General features: G+C 52.9%; 1 protein-coding gene across 8 annotated transcripts in view; it reads right to left on the bottom strand.

The window, feature by feature from the left end:
• HIVEP3 (HIVEP zinc finger 3) overlaps positions 1 to 15,423 on the bottom strand; it is a 459,145-nt gene that overhangs the window by 82,482 nt on the left and 361,240 nt on the right. For all 8 annotated transcript variants that reach the window (XM_049093980.1, XM_049093976.1, XM_049093975.1 and 5 more), the window contains one exon: positions 11,610 to 11,807. The gene's annotated coding sequence lies outside the window, so the exon portion shown is untranslated. The remainder of the gene's footprint in view (positions 1 to 11,609; positions 11,808 to 15,423) is intronic.

Genomic DNA, 15,423 nt, shown 5'->3' with positions numbered 1-15,423 from the left:
ACATGAGCTGCAGCTCAAGTGGCTTTAACCAAAGTGGAAGAAATGACTCGGATTTCCACGGAGACCCTTGCAGATCTCCCCAGCTGGTCACCTCTCCTTCCACTTCCAAAGCCTATCCTGCTTGGGCGGTGAACCTGAGCATGAATGAGGCCAACCAAGGCAGAGGTTGCATCGCATACCTGGCCATGGTGTCACTGGTATGGCTCACACAAACCCAAGTGATCTGAGAAGACACCTGGAGAACCCCCAGGGCTCCGTGGATGAGGGCCCCATCGGGGCAACGACTGTTTCTGTAAAACCAAGCCACCAACCAGCATCTTTCTCCCCCAGCTGCAAAAGGACGAGTCTTGGCATACATATATTTTGTGAACAATGGACTATTTGGGGGGTCAAATGCCAGACAAGGACATACTTTGAGATTGCCAAAGTGGACCCGCAAAGTCTCAGAGTGTGGAGGCTGGAAGGGACTTTCTAGGGCATTGGGACTAGCCCCCATACAAGCTGCAAGCCTCCCTTAGGGGCTGCTCTAAGGAGACCACTCATGACCAGGGGCAACAGTAATTGTCCTTTTTTTTTTTTTTTTGTCCTGTTTGTTTGTAAAAATGGAATCACCCGTGCATATTTCCCTGCATCTAGCTTTTCTCATGGACAATCTTTCTAGGTCAAAGGCCAACATTTTTTGAGTAGTTAGTATACACCAGGCACCAGGCACAGTTATAAGCACCTCACATGCATCAACCCTATAGGGCAAGCACTATTATAATCCCTCCTCTACCGAAGAGGAGACTGATGGTCAGAGAGGTCATGTAACAGTCTGTAAGTAGTGGGAACCAGATTCAAACCCTGGCAATCTGTCTCTAGACCCTGGGTTCCCAGTCACTACTCTTTACTGCCTTCCTAAATAGATTCAGGGTCTGTCTCATTCTTTTTAATAGCTGTATGACAGGCCACGGTTTGGATATAACACCTTCAGACTTCCCTACTATTCACTTTTCATACTTTTTTTCTGATTTTTTTTTTTTTTTTTTTTTGCCAGTGGGATTTCGTAATAAACATCCTCTGTACACATATCTTTATAGACGGTGCTATTGTTCCAGAGGCCGGGTTCCCAGAAATGGGACCACGGGTCAAAGGGTATGTGTATTTTGCATGGGAACAGTTATGGGGCCTATTGTTTGCTGCATCTTCCTAAGAACGAGCCATGTGATTTTCACTCACTGGTTTTGACTCTGTCCTGAAGACACACCTCGGACCTCTCGTCTCCAGGACAATCCCTGGGATGGTTGAGGACAGTCTTCTCTTCCCTCATTTCCTCAAACGTTCCTGATAACATGGTTGTGTGTCCCCTGTGGCTGATCCAGACACTTCTTTAAGTCGAGTGCCCTCTGGGGTGACCTCGTCCCCCTTGAAGGACACATGGAGAGGGCCAGAATCTTTTCTGATGTCAGTGGTGCAGGGGTCCAAGCAGGTAGGGCTCTGAGTCCTTATCTTCAGCTCCCCGCCAGACACACTCATGCCTTGCTGAGAAAAAGACCAACCACCCAACAGATGCGACCCCCACCCAACAGACTGGAGCTCATTCTTCGATTGGGGCAAACACTGATGACTCAAGAGCCGGACAGACCTTCAAGCATCTTCTAGCTCAATGCCTTATTTTACAAACCGAGCCCTGGAGGGCCACGACCAGGCCAGGTTCACACGTGGGGTGTGGGAGCTGGGAGCAGGGTCACCGGGGGGTGCTTTGCTCCAGCTCCCTCGGCCTGCTGGTCCCTAGGAACCGTTTTACTAGAAAGGCACAGTGTAAATATTTTGCTAAGGAGCCAAGAGGGGAAACTTACCCAGGCTGAGCGGCCCTGTGCTGGGTGCTGGCCATGGACACAATGCTCAATGAGGGCCATTATCTGGGAAGGGAGGGCTGTTTGTTCCGCTTCGGGACGGTGCCAGAGCCCGGAGCCACCAGGCTTGCCACTCCGGCTGCCACACAGAAGAGTCTCCTTGCACTCAGCAGACTCTGTGGTTATGCAATGCTGGGCCGGAAGGTTAACTCTCCCCAGACGAGAGCCAGGCCTTGCTTCTTCCTGCCTGAGCGTGGCCATCCAAAAACGCTCACCATCGAGGGCCTCCGTGTTTGCAAAAAACGCTCGGGCCCTGAAACTGCTGGTTTCTTCCAAAGGGTGTCTCGAGTCCATCTGGCACCTTCCTACCGAGGCCCGGGGCCCCAGCCATGGTGACTGGCCACTGCCCCTCAGGCACCGCTCACAGGCCCCAGGGCCTGTCCCAGTAGCCGGCACCCCTGTCACCCTCCCTCCTCCGCCAGGGGTGCTGGTGGAGCCCCCCTCGTCCTCAAGCACACGTTCTTCCCCATGTCCACAAAGCCTCTGCTGACCACCCCAGCCGTCGATCCCAGAGCTCAGGGACTTAGTTTTCAAAACAAAGGAGATCTTGGATGTCATCTATCCAAATGCTCCATTTTCCAGATGAGGAAACCGAGGCTGAGGGGGGCTGATGGGCCTGAGCGCAGACAGAGTGGGCCGGAGTGCCATGTCAGCAGGGTGCTCCTGCCCGGACTCCCTCACACCTCACATCCCATCTGTCAGCAGCTCACGTTGGCTCGGCCTTCAGACCTTTCCCAGAACCCGACCACTTCCCACCACCTCCGCCGCCGGCCTGGTCTGCGACACCATCACCTCCGGATGGCGACAGGCCTCCCGTCTGTGCTGGCCTCCCACAGCGCACTGTCCACACACAGCCACGGTGGGCCTCTCCTCCTAGGCCTCCTCCTCCTGCTTCTCCCTCTGCCTGTGTCTCTGCCTCTCCCTCTGTGTCTCTCATGAATAAATAAAATCTCTTAAAAAGATAATATCTGCATACTTATTTTACAGATAATATAAGATAAATAGTCTGTGGCAAGGTAACTATGCAGGTGCCTATTTCCTCTACTACAATGCAACTCTAAGAGGTAGGATGCTGCTCTTTGTCACCTAGAAGGGTATGTGGCACCTTCTATTTAGGCAAAGCTGATTTTTTTAAAGGTTTTAAGAGGAGAGAGAGGCACACACAGAGGCAGAGACACAGGCACAGGGAGAAGCAGGCTCCATGCAGGGAGCCCGATGTGGGACTCCATCCCGGGACTCCAGGATCACGCCCTGGGCTGCAGGCAGGCGCTAAACTGCTGAGCCGCCCAGGCTGCCTGGCATGGTTGATTTTTAAGGAAGGTCCCCCTCTAAGGATGGATGACGGTGATGGTGCTCCTCACATCACTGTGCCATTGTGCACATGAGTTAGGAGTGGGCACAGGGGACAGGTTTGGTGGCACAGGCAGGATCGACGGAAGGAGAAGCTCTGAAAGCTCCAGAGAGGCCAAGAGGCTGTATGTTTAGGACATGATGGGGAGACACCAGACCCCGGCGCCAGTGCTTCCTGCAGAACAGCCAATTCCCAGAGGCAGCCACAGAGAGATGCCACCGAGGCACGCCTCGCCCCTCCCTGCTTTCAGGTATCTTGAACCTACAAGTCCAAAAATCTCTCTATCACTTTAAAAGTTCTCCCGTGGGAGCCTCACAGGCCCCGCCAGGCCGGGGGGACCTCAGCTGAGCAGCTCTGCACAGAGCTTTATTCCCGGTAATAAATATCTGCTGAGTGAATCAAGAGAGAGACGGAAGGGAAGGGGAAGGAGCTAAGACAGACCCAGGAGAGGAGACGAAGGCTCAGAGCAACACAACGATCGCAAGGCAGCCTGCCAGCCAGCCCCAGCAGAGACACAATGGCCTGTCCGGACAGGTGGGACGGGCGGCTGCGGCTCCCACTTGCTCTCCCACACCTGCAGCTACGCTGGTCGGAAGCACAAATCTCAAGCAAACAGAAACTTGTGATTTCAGTTTTATTTTGATTGACCTTTTTATTTACCCATGGCACAATTTCTTTGAGGTTGGCTGGTTTTATCCTAAAGAAGGGCCCAAACTATGTTCCCGGGTGACTAGCTGTTGACACCTCTTTTTCTCAGCCGGCCCCAGCCCATCCTGACTCCGCTCTCCGCATACTTCTCAGGCTCTTTCACTTGAGCCTTCTCTTCTAGAGGCCTGTGCGCATCCCTCAGGCTCTGGCCCTTAATCCCCTGCATGTGTCTCTTGCATTTCCCCACCTTGTCTGATGAGCAGCTTCGGCAGCTGCACACGTCACCTGCCCTGTCCCTGGAACTCCCCAGGCCTGCATTTCCAGCGGTGATGGTTCGGCTTGGACAACACGCTGGCTTCTTAAATTCCATATGCTTACCACCCACCTCATGGCTTCCCCTCTTGCTCTCCCCTACACTTCTGGGCTTGCAGCATCAGAAGCATCCCAGAACCCCACTCTTCTACCCCCATATCAGCCATTCACCCGTCCACCCCACCCATTCTCTCACTGGTTCAACACTTATGACCATGTACCCTGCATACCAGGCTGTCCTGGGGTCAGGGGACCTTCACCATGCCTGTCCCTCTTCCCTCTGTGGAACCTCCAGGACCACCCCAGGCCCTGAAATTGTGAGAAGAAGCCTATTCCAAACTAGCCAGTCCCACATCTGCAAGTGAGTCACAGAGTGATCTTGGCTACGTCACTTGCCACGTCTGAGCTTGGGTGTCCTTATCTGCTCTTGGAAAAGATCATCGGTTCCTGCTTCTCTCCCTAGCCTGGCGCTGACATCCCCAGGTGGTGTCAATCTAAGGAACGCTTATGATCATTGCCTTCAACCAGACTGCGGACTTCCTCCTCCTCCAGACCATGGCCTTAACCCCCTTCACCCTCCCAGGCCCCAGAGATTGGGCTATAGACTCCGCATGTTAAAGAAATATCCCAGGCGATTCTGTAGTAGGAGACGGGTGGTTGGTGAACCACACCTGGAGAAATTCTGGTTCACGAGACAGAGTTCAAACTCTCTCTCCATCCCCCCAGCCCCCCGAGCAAACCCCACCCTGCTTTCCAGGCACAGGTCCCAGTCTCTTGCAGGACGGCTCTCCGAGGTCACCAAGCTGGTCCGTCCACTCATTGGCCTGAACCCAGAATCCCTCTCTTGCCATTTCCCCAGCACGGAAAACCTTCCTGACCTCCCTCCCTCTGGAAGTCTCTTTCCTCACCCTGCGAGGTCCAACTTAAATGACTTCTCCTTCCTCCATGAAGGTCAGAAGCACCTCGTCATGGGGACCCCGGTGGACACATTCACTGTCAGTTCCCTCCTGAGATGCTGGCTGGCTTCTCACCAGCTCACATCTGAGCTTCCTATCCAGACTGTGAGCTCCCTGAGGGCAGCCGGCCTGCCTTACAGACCTCCGTGTTCACTAGCAACGCTTACTGAGCATCTACAAGTGCTTAAACACACACCCAGCGGCACACAAAGGAGGAAGGGCAGGATTCCTGCGTCGGGGGTCCCTTTGCAAAGCAAAGACAGAGGACACTTGCAGACCTGCCTGGAGTAGACATGCAGAGGGGGTACCACAGGGTCCCAGAGCAGAGGCTCCTAACAGCATGGGGGTGGAGGGGGGTGACGAGGGGGGAGGCCTGGAGAAGGAGACTCCAGAAGGAAGGGACTCAGGGGAAAGGATTAAAGTGGGAGGAACCCCTTTGGCCCCGAAGGTGGGGAGGAGGAGGAGGGAGAGGCAATGGGATGGAGAACAGGAGTGGGCTGGGCCCGGGAAGCTGAGCCGAGGCGACGGGTCACCCTGCAGGTCAGGGGTTGGCAGATCCAGCCTGCTGCCTATTTGCGTACATCACGTTTTACAGCCACACGCATCCCTTTACACACCTCGGTAGAGGTGAGCAGGTGCAAGAGAGACCGTGGGGCTCGCAAAGCTTAAAATAGTTACTATCTGGCCATTTCGAGGAAAAAAAAAAGTGATGCTGCTCCCTGCCAGGCATGTGGGAAGATGCTGGTGGATTTTAGGCAGGGGACAGCACGGTCAGATTTGTGTTTTCTAATCACTCGGGGACAATGTAGGGATGGGCTGGAGTTAGACAAGCCGGTGAGAAGGGAGGGGAAGGAGGCTGGGAGGTTAGTATATAGGCGTCCAGGTGGGGGGTGGACAGGACCCCCCTGCTGCTGTTTATCAAGAGATCGGTAAAGAGTCCCTGTGTGCCTGCCCTGGGCTGAGGCCTCGTCTCCCCTGCACAGCCACCCAGCTAGTGTGGTTCTCGCTGGGTCACAGAGAAGGCACAGAGAGGTGAAGCCACTTGCCCAAGGCCACACAGCGGAGACGCAGCGGAGCCAGGACGCACACCCAGCGCCAAGCCCGAGGTCTTCGGGGTCAAGCGTGTCTGCTTGTTGACAGAGCCCTTGGAGCTTCCCTGAGAATTCACAGAACATAAGTCCTCTGCAGGAGAAAATCTTCTCCCAGGCGAGTCAGGCAGGAAGTGGGAGGCAGGAGCATGGCTATTTTGGAAAAGCGACACGAGAAACCACGAAACTTCCTACCTGTCCCGTTTTGCTCCCATCTGTCTTCAGAAACAAGGCTGCCCCTCTCTCAGATACGAAGGTGTTTCTCCCCACCCGGTGGCTCTGCCGCTGGTGGTCGGAGAGAGCACTAAGCTTAGCACACGTTCGCTATTTTTAAAGGACTATATAAACAAACAGGGCTATGTAAATAAGAAAAAAAATGAGGTCATCTTTTTAAAATCTAAAAATGTTCTTCTCCTATGGGGTGAGCAGCAAAACCTCAGAAAGAACTGGTGCTTTTTTATCCCCGAGAAGCCGTCTCCGGCCCACGGTCTCCCAAGACACCAGGCCCACCCCTCCCTTCCTCGCACCCACCGGGGGAGGCAGGCAGCCTGCCTCTGTGGCTTCGCCTTGGATGCCCAAAGCTACTGCCCAACCCCGGCCACCACCTCCCGCGGGCATCGGTCCCCATTCCGGGCACCTATAAGACCCTTCTCCCACACAGACCTGCTTGGCATGCCGACCCACCTGCTCCCTCTACCCTGGCCCACACCTGGATCTGCTGAGTGGCTGCAAGGGGCTCTGCACGCTGCTTAGAAGCCATCTGTGTCCTCCCCACTCCATCTCCCTCGGCCCCATGCCTCGGATTTACTCTCCCCACATTTTTCCAGACCTCTTCTTCCAAAGCTGATGGCCGGAAGTCATTAGAGCGGTCCTGGGAGCTGCGTCTAGGTCAACAATCCTTAGGAGACACCCTTGTTTCAGCAGGAGCCCAGGAGGCTTCACGGTTTCCCAAGAACTTCTTCTACCACTGACCCCCCCACACCCCGCCTGTGACCCTCTCCTGCCATCAACAGCATCACTCCAGGGACGCCTGGGTGGCTCAGTGGTTGAGCATCTACCTTTGCCTCAGGTTGTGATCTCGGGGTCCTGGGATTGAGCCCCACATTGGGCTCCCCGCAGGGAACCTGCTTCTCCCTCTGCCTGTGTCTCTACCCCTCTCTCTGTGTCTCTCATTAAAAAAAAAATAAAAAAATAAAAAAAAGCAAAAAATTAGCATCACTCCATCCCCATCCTCCACGACTTGCCCCTCTGCCTTTCAGCCCCAGCATCCCCGGCTCTGTAAAGCACAGAAATGAGAACCACCAATATTTGCTGACGGGGTGCCTTTCAAATCATGTTCCACAGAGGTGTTTCAGAGGTTCTTCAAATGTCACTCGAGAGATTTATTCCAAAAATATAGTATGACTCTTACCTAAAACTGGCATGGAAATTGGGCCTGCACATTCAAACACATTCTATGGCACATCTCAGTGACACACCAATGACACACAATAGACGTGGCCACCTTAACCTGGTTTGTGCAGAACTCAGACTTAAGCCTGGGTAGATCTCGAACTTCAGTGTTAAAATATATCTTCGGGACACCAGGTGGCTCAGCGGGTGAGCATCTGCCTTCAGCTCAGGGTGTGATCCCACAGTCCCAGGATCAAGTCCCACATCGGGCTCCCTCTGCCTCTCCCTCTGCCTATGCCTCTGCCCCCTCCCCATAAATAAATAAAGAAAATCTTTAAAAAAATAAAAATAAAATATATCTTCAACTGGAAATATCAGAGCTCTTTACTGGGCATCTTTATGTTGTTGCTTCCCAAATTCAGGACTACATACGCTTCCATAAAACCACACAAACAAGTACACTCTAAAACTTCCCACGATCTGAGAACATAGTATGTGGATTATCCCAAAAACGTCATCACTGATTGTGGGCTTCCTGTCTGAGTGTGTTGTAATAAGAAGGGATTCAAGCAGCGTCTTGATAGTGTCAGGGATGCAAACCAGAAGTCCCTTCTGCTCCTTCCCCAAAGTCCATATAAAACTGAACGGAAAATCATTCTGGGTTGAAGGTAAGTTGTTAGAAGTCTGTCACCATTCACGTCACCGGATAGATATGAACGAGGGTTTTCTTAATACTGCACAACCAACCCAAAGCAAAAATAAAAAAGCAATAGTAGATGCTATAGTTGGTAAGCGATAAAATGATTATCTAGCACAGAAGCCAGCAAAATCTATAGAGGACCAAATACTAAATATCTTTGGCTTTGTGGGAGAGGATGTCTGTCATAATTAACTCCACCCTTGCAGTAGGACAGCAGCCATAAATAATGTATAAATGGATAGCATGACCATGTCCCAATAAAATTTTATTTACAAAAACCAGGCAATGGCCTGGATTAGGCCCGTGGGCAGTAGTTTGTCAATCTCTGACCTAGACTCTGAGGTCTCAGTGTGGTTATCGATGGGCTTTCGCTATGAGATGTCAAAATTTTGAATTGAAATGAGAAATGTTTATTAATAAACTACCACTGGAATCTGTTTCATATTATTGGCGTCCCATGCAGGATTTGACTTTTAAAAACAGCTTCTAAGGCCACAGAAGTTTGCAGACAACTGGCAGAGACCTTTGCTGCTGAGAAAACGCTTTAGTGCCTGTTTTCAAATTAGGTTCATCCCGACTTATTCAGAAATCACATGTACTCTGGAGAGAGCCCCAGTCCAGGTCACTAGTAACAGGGGTGGGGTGTGGGGGGGCCTGACCCTACATCTCCCTGCCCTCAAATAATCTCAAACATAGCCATTCCCAACTCACAGGGTGCGAATGGGCCTCCCCAGCAAAGGAGAGTCTGCAGAGCCCCCGGAGGCCCGCAGGCAGCTGGCTCCTGCCTGGGCACACCCACCTGCCCAGGTCCAAGCCTTCTACCTTCCTCAGGTGTCATATATAACAGACTCCTCCGTTTTGGCCGGGGTGGGGTGGGGGGCTGTGCCAGCAGTGGGGCCATGAGCACCTGGACACTCCAGAAGCCCTGAGTCAGCACCCCATTAATCACAGAGGCTTTTATTCCCCAGGGAGAGCACAGGAAGGGGCGGGGACCAGATCTCTTGCTGGAACTGACGGCTCATTTCCTTCTAGGCCAGTCCCATCCTTTATGGATTCTTCTACACAGCTGGCACAGCCCACATGGACAAAAAGAGAATTTAGCAGTGAAGGAGGAGAGGGCACATGCCAGGTCTGGAGAGGATCCCCCCTGCACCCTCCCTTATGGTCCTCTCATATCTCTCCTTGCATCCCTTCGAGGTTTCTGTTTCCAGCTCAGTTCCAGGATTTCTGCACACCTAGCTGAATAAACCCAGTTACTGCCCTGAGGCCGCTGGTGGAGGAGACCCACACAGGCAGAAGGAAACAAGCGTTAAACGGAGGCATGAGATGCCCCAGGATGCCAGGGAAAGGGACCCATTCATTATGGTGCTACTGATTCCTACTAAAATAGGGATATTCTCGGGGAAGGCTCATTCTTGAAGCTGTTGCTGCTTTTCTTCAGGAAGCATCCTGGTGGAGAAGACAGGGCCAGGCCAATTTTGCAGCCAGAGGCTCTTCTCCTGCTTGCGGTGTGACTGTCTTTAAGTTGCTGAGCCTCTCTGTCCTCAGTTTCCTTATCTCTACACGAAGGGTGATAGAACCAAGACTCCTGGGGTCTGTGCGGCACTCAGGTTCGTCTATAAAGTGCCAGGCCCCGTGTGCAGTGTTGGTCGCTTTACTTCACTCTGATGCTTGGGGACCGGATGGCAGCGCATGGCAGACATGTCACAGTGCAGCAGCCAGGAAGGCAGAGAGGTGGCCAACCTGCCCGCATGGGTCAGGAGGGCTGCCTCGTGTATGGGGAGCCCTTACTATGTGTCCAGCAACATTTAGGGGCCTTCCCTGAATCTGCACAGTGATCTGTGAGGTAGATACCATGACTTTCCCATTTTACAAGCGAGAAAGATGAGGCAAGGTGACCAAGCAACTTGCCTCCTCAACAGTGAATGCCTCACAAAACCGGTAAGTACTAGAGCTGGGATTTGAACTCAGAAAGATCCAGAGTCTCCAATAGGAAGCACTGCATCAAACCTCTCCTCTCAGAAGGAGGCACAAATGCTCAGTCCTTCTCCCTCAGAGTCCAGAGGGTGATTCCTCCAGCTGCGCTAGAAAACCCTGGTCACGGCCTGTGTCTCGCACACCCACGTCTGACCTGTGGGCAGAGGCCCGGGCCCAGCCACTCCATGGTTCAGGTGGCCACAGGGATGCCATCTTTGAGGGCTGCCGAGGCCCCATCCTCTTCTCTGTAAGTGAGAGAGCACTTGGAGAAAGGGGATGGGGCACTGCTCTCGGCACTCAGGCTGGCATGCCCCCCTGGCACTGGAAGCCCACAGACTCAAACACAGGGTAAGCATCACCAGAGTCCCAAGGAAGAGGCCCTGGAGCACCCAAACATTGGCTGGATCTGAATCAAAATGTAGATTCCTGTAGCCCGGCTCCCAAGAGTCTGATTCAGGGAACATGGGTGGGCCAGGGAATCTACTTTTTTTTTTTTTTTAAACCAGGCACCCCCCACAACCTACTTAGGTGATTCTAATATACCCCCAAAGCCGGACAAAACCTCCATATTCCCAGCCTGAAAAGCTCTAACACCACACACCTCACCTGAACCTAACCTGGAACCACAGCACATACCTGAAGGGCTAAATATATATACGCAGATACCTATACCGATGCTAGGCCCCTCCCCGGGCTAACTGGATCAGCATCTCTGCAGGCCGGGTCCTGCTACTGGAATTCTTAAAAACTTTCTGGATGATTCTAATGTGCAGCCAGGGCTGAGAACTCAACATCCTTTCAATTCTTCACCACAGGGAGGGCCCTGAAGAGATGCAGCTCAGTCTTCAACACCCACTGTGCTCCTCTGAGTAGGGAGGGGGTGGCCAGGGGTTCCTGAGGCAAGAGCCATCGCAGGGGCAGGTGGAGAGGGGAGCAGAGAAAGTGGTGGAGCTCTGGCGTGTGGGGAGGCTGTGATCCTTTGAGAGGAGTTGTTGCCAGGGACAGAATGGAAACTGAGGAATTGGGAAGACAACTGCATTTTGGGGGAGATGAGGTGGGGGCAGGGAAAGAGTGGTGGCTCTCAAGGTCTCTACTCCTGGCCAAGGAAGTCCTGGGGACTTCCAGTTTCCACAGAGGTTCAAGGAAGGCAATAGTAATAGTAATAATAATGATGATGATGATGATGATAATAATAGTACACTTGAAAGAGGAAGAAGAGTCACAAGCTCATGCAAGAAAGACCAAAATGGTGCCCCCAGCAAGCAAACTCAACGATGGCCCGTTTCTCACCTGTGCTGAAGACACCACTTTCGATGACCAAAACTAAAACACTGCTCTCTTTGGAAACCAGCGTTCATGTCCACTTCCACTGCGTGGCCTTCCTCTCACGCTCTGCTCTTCCCTCCGGAAGGGAGAGCTTGCCTGGCCAGTATTTCTTGAAGCTCCGCCATGAACTAGTTAGAGGCTGCTGGGTTCGTGCCTTGAATCCTGCTGGGGACGATCGGAAAGTACAGTCAAAGGGTTTGCTTGGTCCACTTCTTCAGACACAGAACGATCTCTGCCTGGTGCCAGGAGGCCCAGGTCCCCAAGCTGCTTGCCTGGGGCTGGGTCCCCATGTGCCCTGGGGAGACAGTGCAGCGTGGTGGCCCAGGCGCCCCGTTGTACCTTGCACCTGGCACCTAACATCTCAGAGCCCCTATTTCTCCACCAGAAGTAAGTAGAATTCCAAGGTCTCCCGTCCCCCTGGAGCACACACGCTGCCTGAGCCCCAGGACTGTGAATATGGTGGACTCCACTCTTGTGATTAGCTTATGTTACATGGCACGGCTGATCTCAAAATAGGTTGCTCCACAGGCTTGACCTAACCAAGAAAGTCCTTTAAAAGCAGAATTTTTCTCTGGCTGGTGGCAGAGGAGAAAGTCATGGAGATTAGAATCAGGAGAATTTGACTCTCAAGTCTGCTGCCTTGAAGATGGAGGGAGAGGTGGAAAGGATTGAGGACTGCCTTTAGGGGATGAGAGCAGCCCCCTACCCCACTAACAACCAGCAGGAAAATAGGACCTGAGTCCTACAACCAACAGATCGTGCCTGGATTCCAACAACAAGCAAAGGAGGCTGGAAATGCAGAGCTTTCCCCAGAGCCTCAGGACAAGAGCTCAGCCCGCAGGTACCTTGATTTCATCTCTGAGCAGAAAATCCAGCCTCTCTATAACCAGACTTCTGACCCCCAGAACCATGAGCTAACAAATGAGTGCCACTCAGTTTGAGATGCTTTGTTACACGGCGGGGGGTGGGGGACAAATACAACAGCACAAGTGATTTAGATTCAGGCCTGGGTGAAAATTAAATCCAACGATGAGACCTAAGAGCATTCTGTACTCCCCAACTCACTAACCAGAAGAGCACATTCAAGGCCAAAGGAGGTCTGGTTCAGGGCAGGGGCTCAACAGTGATTCCAGGTCAGCGGATGAATGGAGTGAGCACCAGTTTTTATTAATCAGCTTGCTAAGAACGGCAAGTACCTCCCAGGGGTTTTAATGATTCGGCTACACCGGTGGCTGGCTCTGCTCTGGGCGTTCCTTGGGCCACAGAGTGCCTGGGGACCTCGGTCTGGAGCAGCCTGCACACAGGCCTGGGGTACTGTCACCTTCCCTGTCATGGGCACCGTGCTGTTGTACTGGCACAGCCTTGGAAGAGTCTGTGTTCTGGCAACTACACCCCTCTGCTGATTGATTGCCACGGAGCGTGCAGGCAACCGAAGCCACTGTGCGGTCCCCTCGCTGCTCCAGAGTCCAGCCACACCACACCCCAGGGCAGCATCACACCACCGCACAGTGGCCTCCATCTATCATTTCATGATGCTGTTGTCCAAACCACCCAAGCTGGACACCACTCCTCGGTGTTTATCGGCCCCAGATCTGACCCCAGGCCCTTTGGCAGATCTCAATTATTAATACAAACAGCTGTGCTCCAACCCTCCCAGTGTGGAAACACTGATTTCTTAGAATACGCTATCCTATGAACACAGTCCACAATTCCCCACCTCTGAGCCTTGGCTCAAATGCTGCTGCCCTCCCCATCACAAGCGTGCCTACCTGGCCAAATCCGGCCCATCTTCCCTCAAAAGGCTCAGCCTGCCCCCTGAAAACCAGACATAAGTCCTGCCTCCCCAGAATACCCTAAGTGCATTTGTTGTGCCTCTTTTTTTTTTTTTAATTTTTTATTGATTTATGATAGTCACAGAGAGAGAGAGAGAGAGAGGCAGAGACACAGGCAGAGGGAGAAGCAGGCTCCATGCACCGGGAGCCCGACGTGGGATTCGATCCCAGGTCTCCAGTATCGCGTCCTGGGCCAAAGGCAGGCGCCAAACCGCTGCGCCACCCAGGGATCCCATGTTGTGCCTCTTAAGATAAATAACAGAGCCCACTGCACAGAGACTCTCGGAGTCTTGTAGGCCTTGACTGCACACACCTGGGCAGGGCCAGCCTGACCCACTGCCCACCTGAGGGACTGGGACAGGGTCTCTCACGCAGTTGGTGTAGAATAATTCTCTGTAGAACTTAACTGGGTGGCTCATTCATTGAACAGATACGCATTCAACAGCTATTTGGGATCAAGCCCAACGGTAAGTGCTTGGCATGCAGTAAAGATTCAGTCTCTGCCTTCAAGGGGATCACATATGTGGGGGGCCAGGAAGGAAGGAATGCAGGAACACAGAGAGTCACCAGTTCAAAGTTACTACACCTTGAAGGTGTAAAGAAAAGAGTGGTCCAAATGACAGCATCTGGGGTCCCTGGGTGGCTAAATGGTTGAGCGTCTGCCTTCCGCTCAGGGCGTGATCCCGGGGTCCCAGGATGGAGCCCCACATTGAGCTCCCTGCAGGGAGCCTGCTTCTCCCTCTGCCTGTGTCTCTGCCTCCCTCTCTGTGTCACTCATGAACAAATAAATAAAATCTTTAAAAAAATGACAGTGTCTGAATGGATGAGAGAGAAAGAGATAGTATTTTTTTTTAAGATTTTATTCATTCATTCATGAGAGACACAGAGATAGAGAGAAGCAGAGACACAGGCAGAGGGAGAAGCAGGCTCCATGCAGGGAGCCTGATGTGGGACTCGATCCCGGGACTCCAGGATCAGGCCCTGGGTTGAAGGCAGGCACTAAACTGCTGAGCCACCTGGGGATCCCAAGAGACAGTGTTTCAAACGGTAAGAAGTGTTCACAGACAGGAGAGCCCACACTGGCCGAATGTTCGACACGTTGAATGCTGTCCATGTGGCTGGGGATGAGGGGCAGTGAGAGCTCACGAGGCGAGAGCTCGGCAGGGGGAGAAGCTGGCATATGGAACAGCCTGGACTTGATCTTGCGGTGGAGTGAGGTCACTGAATCATTCTCAACAGTGAGGTAATGCGGTCAGGACCAGAAGGTGTGACTGGAGGGGGGAAGACGGGATCAAGTGGAGGAAGCGAGCCACTGCGCTCCCACCCACCAGTGGGGCCGGAACCACTCGAGCACCACTCCTGGCCTCTGGCAGCAGGTGGGGGAGCTGGGCAGACGCACCTGCATCCGGGTCACCAGGAAATGTCACACACACCTGAGGTGCTACATGGCAAACGGAGCCCATGAGCTCACCTCTTCCCCGCTAAACACCAGTGAAATAAAAAGAGAAATGTGCAAGTGAGAACAGCTCCACGGTAGCACCAGCTGGCCAGCAAGTCTGAGGGAAAGCAGACAAGGAGGAATGACAGAAAAATCAAATCAAAGCTACACCAGCCTCGCCCACCAGGGGCAGGGGAAGGCCCACCTGCCAAATCCCCAGGGGATCCTGTCGGAGACAGTGGGAGCTGCGGCAGGGCCGGCTGGCTGGAATTTCTGAAAACTAAGGATAATGAGTGAAATCTTTTGGGTTTCCAAAGAGACTAGAGCAGGAAGGAGAGGCGAACAAATACCACCTGCCCTACCCCTTCCTGTCTTCATTAGCATGACTCTTCTTCCAGGAGGCGCTAGCCCTGACAGGTGGCTTGATTGCTCACGACAGAAACTCCTGAAGGATCCTTCAGCTCTTCCATCAACGGTGTGTGCCTGAAGATTCTTTGAGTCCCTTGCC

Source organism: Canis lupus, chromosome 15 (genome assembly GCF_003254725.2).
Source record: "Canis lupus dingo isolate Sandy chromosome 15, ASM325472v2, whole genome shotgun sequence".
Classification (NCBI taxonomy): Eukaryota; Metazoa; Chordata; class Mammalia; order Carnivora; family Canidae; genus Canis; species Canis lupus.
The sequence above is the reverse complement of the archived record's forward strand: the minus strand, read 5'-3'. Positions and strand labels throughout refer to the sequence as shown.